The following is a 12186-nucleotide window of genomic DNA, read 5'->3' on the forward strand; positions in this document are numbered from 1 at the left end:
TCCAATCTCTATGAAATCATGATCAAAGTCTCCTCAATGTGTCTCCAACATATACCTACCCATGAAAATAATGAATCCACAAAAATTCAAGCTTGATGCTCCTACATCAGACTCCCCAATTAAATAGAAAAGTATGTCCCATACTTTGATGCCCAAAGAAAGATCTGCAACTAACTTCATCTTCACCAAAGGCTTCCACTTCATCAAAGTCAATAGATTTTTTTTTAAAAATCAACCAAATATGCTTCATTAGTAATCCCTCATCCACATCAACAACTAGTGAATCCACACTAGCAACAAAAAACTCTGCATCAACAAGGTTAGTAATATCCTTAGCAACAACCTCTAGTTGCTCTGTAGGTTCTGTATCAGACTTCACAAACTAATAAAAAAAATCAACCTCTTTCACCTTGACCTTTCTATGCCTTCTTCTTTCACAAAAAAGTCTCTTAATTGGCCAAATAACTCTCTTCTAGATTGGTAGACTTGAGCTCCACAAACATCTATAGAATTCCTTCCTCATTCTATCTTTATCTCAATTGTCTGAACTAGTTTCAAACTAAGCAAACACCTCCTTATCTTTATAAACCAAATTAGCTTAAAATTGAGTAGAAATCTTAGAAAAATTCCTCTCCAACACATCACAAAGATTCACAATCATCTCAAAGTCCAATCCTCTTAGAGCCATCTCCCAAGATCCTCTTAGTCCCTATTCAACAAATTCTTCCCACGCTCCTTGTAACAACCTTGAATTGCTTGCAAGTTAGATTGCAACCTACCACCTTGCATGAAAAATTTAGAAACACATCACAAGTCTAGGACTACAGATCTGCAATCTACAAACTCTCTATGATCATGCCTCAACAAGATCAATCTTCCATCTTCACAACCATAGATCCATCTGCATGTCCTCCCAAGGTCCTGGTGCAAACTACCACAACTTCGGCAATCTATCTACATGCTTAGGAACAACCTTCACTCTGATACCACCTAATAAAGTTCAAGGTAGGAGGATCCCCAAAGGAGATGTCCTAGCCCCTAGTAAGTAACCACACAAAAAAAATATAATAACAATGCAAGATTTGATACCAAATCATAATAATTTGTTTATAAAATAACTATTACATGCAATGTGTCAAGCTATAAGTCCTTCTCGGTTATGGCCAAATACAAAGCAAGTAATAGTTCTGCAAGATCACTTTAGATCCAATCCAAACACTATCCTAGCTAGCCTAGATCTCTAGCATAATAACAATTTGGAAAAAATACCAAGAAAATCTCAACTTGTGCTCGCACGCCCATCAAGAAATCTCCTTGTTTTCTAGCTACAGCCCTAGCTTTGCTCTAAATTTATCCAAGATCCAAGTGTAAATTGCCTCACATTTTTCACTCTATCTATACACTCACAACTTCATCATAATCCTCCTATAAACTACCTCACATTTGGTGCTTTGTCCATAGACTTAGGAAAACTCGCCGTTTAGCTGCTCCCACACTCACTCCTCCTCTAAATAAATGAATCATTCCATCCTAAATGACACAAGACCCCACTAATTATACCCAAATAATCCACAAGTCATCCTAGTAATTACAAATTAAATAAACCTAACATTAAGTGCTTGAAGAGCCACAAGTTGGCCTCCAACAACAATTAAATATCCAAAAATTGACACCTGAGAAAAATTGTGATATCTCCAATCTTTGATTGAAGTAGATCTTTTTCTTCAAACTAAAAGTAGTATTTTAGGTCCCCTACAACCAATTAAGCTCACTAAGGCTTATTAATTAAGGATATCTTCATATTCATCTTGGAAGTCACGCACAAAAACCCATCATGCAAACTGCTAGAAATTGATACTCTAGGATAATTGCCATATCTCCAAATTTATAATGAATTAGGACTTGTAGCCTTAACCAAATATATTAATCTAGGACTTCTCCAATCTCTAGTTTTTCAGCCTCTAATTTATTTTTTAAAATTAGTTACATGGCTTGCAACAGGAACCCAGAACCAAAAAACACAGTTCTAGCAGCAAGGTAAAAAGGCTCAAACTTCAACTCAATCCATCCAATCTCTATGAAATAATGAGGAAAGGTTCCCCAATGTGTCTCCAACACACCACTAATCATGAAAAGCATAAATCCACCAAAATCCAAGCTTGATGGTCCTATATCAGACTTCCTAGGTAAATAGAAAAGTATGTCCTATACTTTGATGCCCAAAGAAAGATCTGCAACCAACTTCATCTTCACCAAAGGCTTCCACTTCATAAAAGTCAATAGAATCAATCTAAAAATCAACCATTTATGCTTCACTAGTAAACCCTCCTCCACATTAGCAACTATTGAATCCACACCAATAACAACAAACTCCACATCAGCAGCAACATATAGATCAACACATGCCAAACTCACAACACTAGCAATCTCATTACTCACAACAAAATGCTCTACAACATACAAGTCACTACCAATAGTAACTGGATCATCCATGACCAAGTGCTTTGCAATTTCCATGCCAAACCCAACCAAATGATCATGAAAACTAATGTCTATCCCAAAATAAAAAAGGTTAGGAATATCCTCAACAACAACCTCTAGTTGCTCTATAGGTTTTGTATCAGACTCCACAAAGTGATCAACAAAACCAACCTCTTTCACGTTGACCTTGCTATGTCATCTTCTCTCATAAACAAGTCTCTTAGCCAGCCAAAAAACCCACTTTTGGATTTGTAGACTCTAGCTCCACAAATATTTATAGAATGCCTTCCTCATCCTATCCTTATCTCGATCATCCGAACTACTTTGAAACTAAGCAACCACCTCCTTAGCTCAATCAGCCAAACTAGCTCCAAAACAAGAAAAAATCTTAGAAAAATTCCTCTCCACCACATTATGGATATTTGCAATCATCTTAGGGTCCAATCCTCTTGAAGACATCTCCCAAGATCTCCATAAACCCTCTGCAAAAAATACTTCCCATGCTCCTTGTAACAACCTCAAATTGTTTGCAAGTCAGATTGAAACTTGCCACCTCACATGAATGATTAAGAAATACATCACAAGTCCAAGACCATGGATCTACATTCTACAAAATATTTGTGATCATGCCTCAACAAGATCAGTGTTCCATCTTCACAACCATAGATCCATCTACATGTCCTCCTAAGGTCCTATGCAAACTACCACAACTTTGATGTTCTATCTACATGCTCAAGAACAACCTTCACTCTGATACCACTTGACATAGTGCAAGGTAGGAGAATTGCCAAAGGATATGTTTTAGCCCCCAACAAGTAACCACATAGTAGAAATAGAATAACAATGCAAGATTTGATACTAAATCACAATAATTTATTTATAAAATAATCGTTACATGCAATGTGTTGGGCTGTAAGGCCTTCTTGATTATGGCCAAATAAAAAGAAAGTAATAGTTCTACAAGATCCCTCAAGATCCAATCCAAACACTATCTCAGCTAGCCTAGATATATAATATAACAATAATATGGAAGAAACCACCAAGGAAATCTCAACTTGTGCTCGCAAGCCCACCAAGAAATCTCATTGTTTTCTAGCTACAACCCTAGATCTACTCCAACTTTATCCAAGATCCAAGTGCAAACCACCATACATTTGGTGCTCTATCCAAACACTCACAACTTTATCACAATCCTACTATAAACTTCTTTACATTTGGCACTTTGTCCACAAACTCTGGAAAACTCGCCCTTCAGCTACTCCCACACTCACTCCTCCTCCTCTGAATGAATCATTCCATCCTAGATGACTAAAAGACTCCACAATACCCTCCTACTTATACCCAACTAAGCCACAAGTAAGCCTAGAAATTAGAAATTATATAAAGCTAACATTAAATACTTGAAGAGCCACAAGTCGACATCCAACAATAATTAAATATCCAAAAGTTGATACCCAAGAAAAATCATGATATCTCCTAGCTCCAATTGAATTAGAATTTTTAATTCAAATTAAAGGTAGAAATTTAGGTCCTCTACAATCCCTTAAGTTCTCTAAGTCTGATTCATTAAGGATATCTTTGGATTCATCTCATAAGTCCTACATAGAAACCCATCATGCAAACTACTAGAAATTGATACTCCAAGAGAATTGCCATATCTCCCAACTTATAATGAATTAGAACTTGTGACCTTAACTAGAGATATTATTCTAGGCCTTATTCAATCCTTGAAATTTTTTTCCTCTAACTCATTGTGTAAAATTAGTTACATAGCTCACAATAGACACCCAGATATCAGAAAACATAGTTCCAACAACAAGGTAAAATGGCTCAAACTTCAACTCAATCCATCCAATCTCTATGCAATCATGAGGAAAGGTTCTCCAATGTGTCTCCAAGACATCCCTAACCATGAAAATTATAACTCCAAAAAAATCTAATCTCAATGCTCTTGCATCACAATGTACATAATTAACATCACAATAAATTGAACAACCAAACTAAGTATGCAATTCCTCTCAACCTTAATAGCATCATAAGACCATCATGGGTTCTAGCCATCCCCTATGCATAACATCCCAAATTTAGAACCAAATTGTCAAAGCTATCTTATGAGGACATCACTACTAAAATGTGCTACAATATAAGAATAAGGAAATCTTACATGGTATAAGTAAAGCATAAGATAATCTTACAAATCAAACTCATCATCTATCATATGATAAATATCATAATACAGAAATGTGACAAATAAAATAGCATCATCTAACATGATATCCAAGAATTCTAATGAAAGCACAAATCACAAGAAATCATACTATAGAACATGAAGTACCAAGTGAAAACATTTAGCAACGGTCACATTAGAACAATAGACCATCTATGTACATCTATCCTTAGTAGTGGTCTAGGTAGCTATACCTCCCAACCACGTGAAACCCATAGTTCCACTCTTACTATGATGATGGAGATAATAATGCAACCACAAACACACATAAAGTAAATGTCCATGGTTAACACTCAGGCCAGACAATATGATGACTGAAACCAAGAACATAGACAATGCATAAACTATAGGTCCTAGTCAAAAACTCAATGGGCTACTAAGCAGGGGCTGACATCATGGAGAGTCACTTGGCATTGACAAGCCCAAGCTAGTGTTGGTAGCTCACACTTCCCTATAGAAGAAGCACATCCTAAATCTTTTTATTATTTTAATTTTATTATCATCCAATGTTTTTAATTAGTTATCACTTAAAACTTTCCCTACTAACCCATGGGAGTAGTCACTGGGCTATGAGATAGAAGACCCTCCAAATGCTACCATACCCTACCCATGCTCATCCAACGATGAGTGCTCATAGGCATGCATATTCCAAACCCAACTCCAATGATCATAACTTCTAGAAATACCACGAAAGATTGTGACTTGCAAGTCACTCAACAAATGTATGCATACATACTTGTGTGTGGTGCACAACCATCATGAAGATCATAGCACAAGGACTAGATGAGAACATAATGTAGAAACACACTCAACTAAAAAAAAACTCTGGAAGAAAGATGTGACATGCATCGCAATGAAACATAAAAGTGCAAAAATAATTTGACTAACATCCAAATGGATGATCTAGGTCCACAACTGACATCATGCCAAGAAAACTTAACAAAATAGGGTGGTACACAAAATGAGGTAAAAACCCCAAAATTAGAAAAATTCAAAAGTAATGTCCAATCAATCTTTGGGTACCAAAGCCTCCAAAATCCAATAAAATTTGGGTTCAAACACCATATGCAAAAATGACCAGCATAACAGCGTGAAACCCCAAACCTTGATCTCAAAAATAGGGAAAATGTTCATACCCGACCAACTAGGCAGAACCAACAAAGAAAATAGAGAGGAACACTAGTTATTAGCCTCCTAACATACTACTACCAAAAAAAAGTAGAAATAAAGCATAAATAAGAAAATGGGAGAGCCCTACTTGATAGCAAAAAGGGAAAAAATTGAAATCAACCTAATAATATAAATAACCTATTGATACTATTGAAAGTGATAGAAAAGGAAGGTCTCCTTGAGCTGAATCCAACAAGATTGACCTCACGAAGATCCCATGCTCATAGCTCTCATGATGAATAGAAATGTGATCCTTCAGAAAAGGATTCTCAAAAATGCTCTCAAATTTGTATTTTGCAAAAGTGAGAAGTGAGAAAACAAATCCCTTTTTCAATACTTATTCACTTTTCAAGTGAATAATCAATTAGGGCAAATAGCCAGTTAGAATAACTAAAATCCAAATCAACCCAAAAAAAAATTCCATCAAAATAGGAATTCACCTAAGGCAAAGCTACCAGAAATTAAATTCAATAAAATTTAAAGCTTGAAAACCCAAAATCACATAAATCTCCTTAACAACTTTTGTGATAATGCTAACCTCTAAATGCACAGACATTCTCATTGGTCTAAACATGTAATGTAGATGAGTTTGGATTTAATAATCACCAAAAGGTTTAATTTAAGCAATTAAATAAAGATACATTAACCATACATGGACAACATTGGTAAAACATGAATAACTAAATCACTAGCTCCATGTGCCACTACCAGGGATATAAATCATACACACTAAAACACATGATCAAGTGTAATTTCATATAATATCATAGTTGAAGAAATAAATCCATTAAATAACTTATTTAACCGTTTATTCAATTATACCTAAATAATCCATTTACATCACTCATGTTTGCATAAAACATAAAGAGACAAGAATGAAGTAAATAACCATTGCATAAAATCCATCACATGACAAAATCAAAGATATGTCCAAATACAAGGTAATCAAATATCATCGTAGACCTTACATCATCTTAAAATGGCATCAACATGCAAATATGATAAACTGAACAACATAGCAGTAAAGCATCTATGGTACTAAAATCAAAGTATAACATATGAGCCTCAGGTCATCTCAAGGAACAAATAATAAGAGTAACAATTATCTCTAAAATCAAAATAAACAACGTATATACTACAAACACAAGAGGCACTACATCATTTGTTTCTTGGTAGACCTTGGCAGTATGATTCCAAGGATGTGCATGATTGTGTCAAAATGTGTTTATAATTATGAAGGTAGCAAGAAGCATTCCCTATTTCCTTTACATAATAAAGAGCTCGGTAGAAGGAACCTAAGTATTGGTAGTCAAGTTGAGTTGAAATATTTTGAGAGGGTTAGAGATCAATGTGGAAGGAAAACATGTGGACTGCTGAGGATGGATGTCAAGAAGTACAAGAAGATCAAGGGAAAGAGTGTACAAGTTGATGACTTGGAGGATATGTATGTGAAGAATCAATTTGGGATTTACATACTAAATCCCAAAATGTTATTCTAGTTATTAAGAACATCTTTTTAAACCTAGCTTGTCTAATGCAAGAGCATCCTAGGGTTGATGGCAATCTATTGATCTCAAATTGTTTTTGACAAGTGAGTGTCAACACACTTAAGTTATTGACTTAGTCCATGCCGAACAAGTAGTACATGCTGAGCACAACATGTATATATTAGACCATGTCAAGTCATAGTGAGTGCCAAGCCACTCATGTACTGAGTCACTCAAGTGTCAAGCAGACAATTTATGTCAAGTGATATAGGAGCCAAGTCAATAGTGGATGCTGAGTAATACAAATGTCGAGTCATAACAGAGAGATTGGTGTATGCTGAACATCAGAGATTTCAAATGTTGAGTAATAAAAATTTGACATATTTTTTTGTAAAGACACAAACAACTATGCAAATCATTTTTTATCTGACTCAAAGAAAAATTGCAATATTTTGGAGATAATGATGAATCTCAAGTTGGATTCCCAATGCAATTACATGTAGCCAATCAAAAAATGGGAAGGATTAAGAAGCAAAATGGATGAATCTCAACCGTAGATTCATACCTAACCCTAAGACACCAAAATATTCTTAAGGAGGATAAACCCTAAAAAAGTTTAGCATGTGTGTAACATGTTGAAGGAGTGAATAGAGAAGTTTGTATCTGCAAAAAAAAATTCATGGTGGCTTAGAAGTTATGAAGTGAAACTACATTGCAAAATTAGTTAGAGTAGAATAGAGGAAATAGAAAAGGATGCAACAAAGAGACATCTGATCAAGGAGGATTGAAGAAACATTAGTTTAGAGGTGATATATTATCAGGCAAGTAAGTTCTAACTGCATGATCAAAGTTAAGTAATTCTAACAGGTGATTTTAATCAAAATATCTTAATAGAGTAGTCCTAATAGGCTATATGAAATCCTCTAAGAAGGTGCTTACTTAGTTGTGAGTTAAAGTCCTTTAGCAAGGCACACTTCTAATAGGGTGTTGAAATCCTCTAACAAGGTGAGACCTAATAGTCTTTGTAAGTCTTTAATAGGGCAAACATTTCACAAGGTAGATCATGACTCATGATCAAAATATTGTAACCTTCATTGGATACACTTTTACTGTAGTAGTGAAGATTTGTGGGTGTCATCCCCACCCCAGTTTTACTTTCTAATTGGAGGGTTTCTAGGTAATCATATCTAGTGTTATATGTGTGTGAATGTTTACTTGCTTACATGATTTAGATGTATGTGGGTGATCCCACAATAATGGGTTCCACTTTTTGACCAATTTTGACACGAAAATCAATATTTTCTAAACAAACCTCATGTTCGAGTGACTATATCTCTAAAACTATAAATAATTTCAAGATGACATAAACTAATGATTTTTAGTACTCTATTCCTACCTTGTAACCATCTTTTGTAATCTTAAAAAAAATTTATTTATATCAATTTTTCCTTCTCCTTCGAAAAGTGGTACATAATAAAATTTAATATTTTTAAAGAATGATAGTCTATTTGACACACAAATTTTTTTCTAGAAAAGATAATGAGGTAATTATTTTGGCATTGAATTTTTAACATCAATATCTAGAGGACAAATTTGGTTTGATTCGATTTGGTTGATTATTGTATAGTTTATGAAGTTTTGAAGTGACACCAATTGTAATTTAGACATACATTCATTTTGACACAGATAACTTGAAGTCAATTTATCATAATTTTTTTTTTTTTGAATAGAAAGCTAACTCAATAAGCTATTTCCTAGATATTTTTGAAAAAAAATGTGACCTAATTTACTAATTCTCTCAAAGTGTCCAAGTCAATTGATGTTCAATCGGTAATGAACCTATGATGAGTTAAAATCATATTTGAAAGTCTTAATGATTAAAATATGTATTATAATTGTAGTTGTTGGAAAGCTTGCTTCGAGCAACACATTTTGGAATTTTTTATTTTACAATAGGAGATCATTTATCTACAATTATGGGTGTCGAAAGAGCAAAAAAAATTTAAAAGAAAAAAGGGCCCAAAAAATGTAATTTTGTATGTTCGTAATGAACGCTATGTTCGCAGAAAACATATTTCGTATGTTTGCTATGAACATATGTTCGTAGTAAATAGCTGGACCAAAAATTTCCAGTAGCTAAAAATTGAAGTGGATATGTTTGCATGTACATATAAATTTTATTACGTTCATGAAAACATAAAAAAAAGAAAAAATGCTGATGTCGGCTTCTGACAAGTCATCTTAAAAATAGTGAAGTCATATTGCCAATTCATATGAAAACATTTTTATATAGTTATTGCATGAAATTTATGTTGAGGCAAGGAGTAAATTTTTTTTTAATGATTTTATAATGGGAAACAAGAAAGGAGGGCAAAACAAATATGCAAGGAAGAATTTGATGAAGCATAACAAAGAAATCGTCAGAAGACTGTGGCACGTTATCATCGAATTAAACAAGGTATATAATTATATACACTAGTTTTTTTTTATGATTTTGAATTTAATTATGTTTCAATCTTATTTTGTATCTAATTTGATTTATTTATAATTGTTTTGCAACCAATCAACAAGGAGAAGGAAATGTTGAAGAAGGCTCGACAAAAGTAGAAGAAGTGGAGATGGAAGAGAGGTCAAGAACACTCTCTATAGAATCTCAAACAATGAATGTTGAAGAATGTTGAAGATTTCTCCCTACAGAGGTTCGAATAACAAAAGTTCTAGAAGGGTCAGAATCTTTCCCTACAGAATCTCAGACAATGAATGTTGGATAAGGCTCAAGATCGCTCCCTATAGAAATTTTAGTAATCGAAGTTAGAGAAGGATCAGGATCAGGTGCAGAAACTAGTATGGATGAACTCGTAAATATTGACCAATCTATAAAGAATTCTATTTCTCCAAAAAAATTAGATCATTTACTTAAAATGGATGTGGATAAATTGAGAAGACTTGTAGCTATTGTTCAACCATTAAGTTTGTCTAAGAAAAGGTCAATGAATAAGAAGATAAGAGAAATTATGACTCAATTTGATAACACTGAAACACTTGAACAAGCTTAATTACTTTCACTTTTTCTTACACAAAAGAAGTTGCAAGAGGCATTGAAATTGTTAGATGTAGACACAACATCAAAGAAGAGAAGATTTTCTAACATGCAAACTGATCTGATTGAAAATGTTAAACAAGGTTTGAGAAACATAGGAAAATACTCTCGAACTAAAGATAAGTCCATGGCAAGAAAAGTGATGTTGATGTCTGTTGTAAATAAGAATATGACCCAAAATAGACAAATATCTTCAATTTCATCTAAAATGGGTTTTATTAGGAAAACAATGAGAAAATATGTTAAGAGATGATTAATTGTGGATGACTGTACTATGGAGGGAAATTGGGCAATCATGTAGAGCACCTCATTCTGATAGGATTGAAGAGTCATTAAAAAATTTAGTCATATCATTTTGGATTGATAACACTCATCCTTCTTCAAATAGTAGAGATGTTATCAGTCATAGGATTGCATTTGGTCAATATGAACATCATACAAAACATTAGTTGGAAAAAACACAACATGATTTATATGTATCATTTTGTAGTGAACATCCTAATGTAAAAGTTGGGCAAATGTTGTTTGAAAAATTGAAGCCATACTTTGTGAGGTCAAACAAAGTGTTTGAAACATGTTGTTTTCATCATCATATTGAGCTTGATCTCCACCATTAGGTATTTTGAAATTTTGTAGAAGACCCATATGGTTTTCATGCTACTCCTCTTAGTAGGAGAAGTGAGTTTAAATCATCCATTCTATGTGAAAAAATAGATGATCCAACTGCTCAAATAAATTGCATCAAAGGATTATGTGAAACATGTGGTGAATTGGCTTTATTTCCTTTGAAAATTGAAAATATTGATGCAACAAAAAAATTGAACTGCAAAAGTTACAAGTATGTCAAGAATGAAAGAAAGTTGGGGAAAGAGACAAAAAGGTTGGAATATGTTGAAGAGGAGTTGCATGTTCTAACATTTATGGACAGATTTAAGAATTTGATTCAACCTTATATTCGTCACACATTTTTTGCAAAGTGGCAAGCACAACAATTTCAAACTTTGAGAGATAATTTCCCACTTGGAATGATTGTATCAGTTGTTGATTTTGCAAAGAACTATTCCTTTGTTCATCAGAAAGAAATTCAATCAGATTATTACTTTTCTAAGCAGGTCACTATTATGGTACATGTTTGTTATAGACATGCATAGGTAGATTTGGATGGTGTTCAGAGTATAGTTCAAGCATGACTAATTAAAAAAGAATATCATTTTTATATAAGTGATGATAAAGAGCATGATGTTCACTATGTCAAACATTGCTTCAATATCTTCTTTTCTTATTTGAAAGAAAGAAACATGAATGTTGATAAACATTATGTTTGGTCTGATGGATGTGCCGCACTATTCAAATCATCTAGACCATTTTATGCATTATGTAGATATCCTCGCAATGAGAATATAAAACACATATGGAATTTCTTTGAGAGTGGTCATGGAAAAGGTGAACATGATGGTGCTAGAGCTTGCATTAGATGAGGTTGGGACATCATCAACAATGAGTCGATAGGTCCCATATAGAGTCTTCTGGGAGATAACAAGTATGGATGTGTACATTTGTTTAATTTTTATGCAATTAAGTTATAAAATTTTATTGTTAAGCTTTATTTTTCAATTCATTGAAGTATAAATTTAATTTGTCGATATTTTCAATTTAATGAACTTTCAAGTGTTAATAGAAAAAAACATGCATGGTTGCAAGAGGATAGAGAACACACATTC

Source organism: Cupressus sempervirens, chromosome 7 (assembly GCF_028749045.1).
Source record: "Cupressus sempervirens isolate cs-2001-9-10 chromosome 7, ASM2874904v1, whole genome shotgun sequence".
NCBI lineage: Eukaryota > Viridiplantae > Streptophyta > Pinopsida > Cupressales > Cupressaceae > Cupressus > Cupressus sempervirens.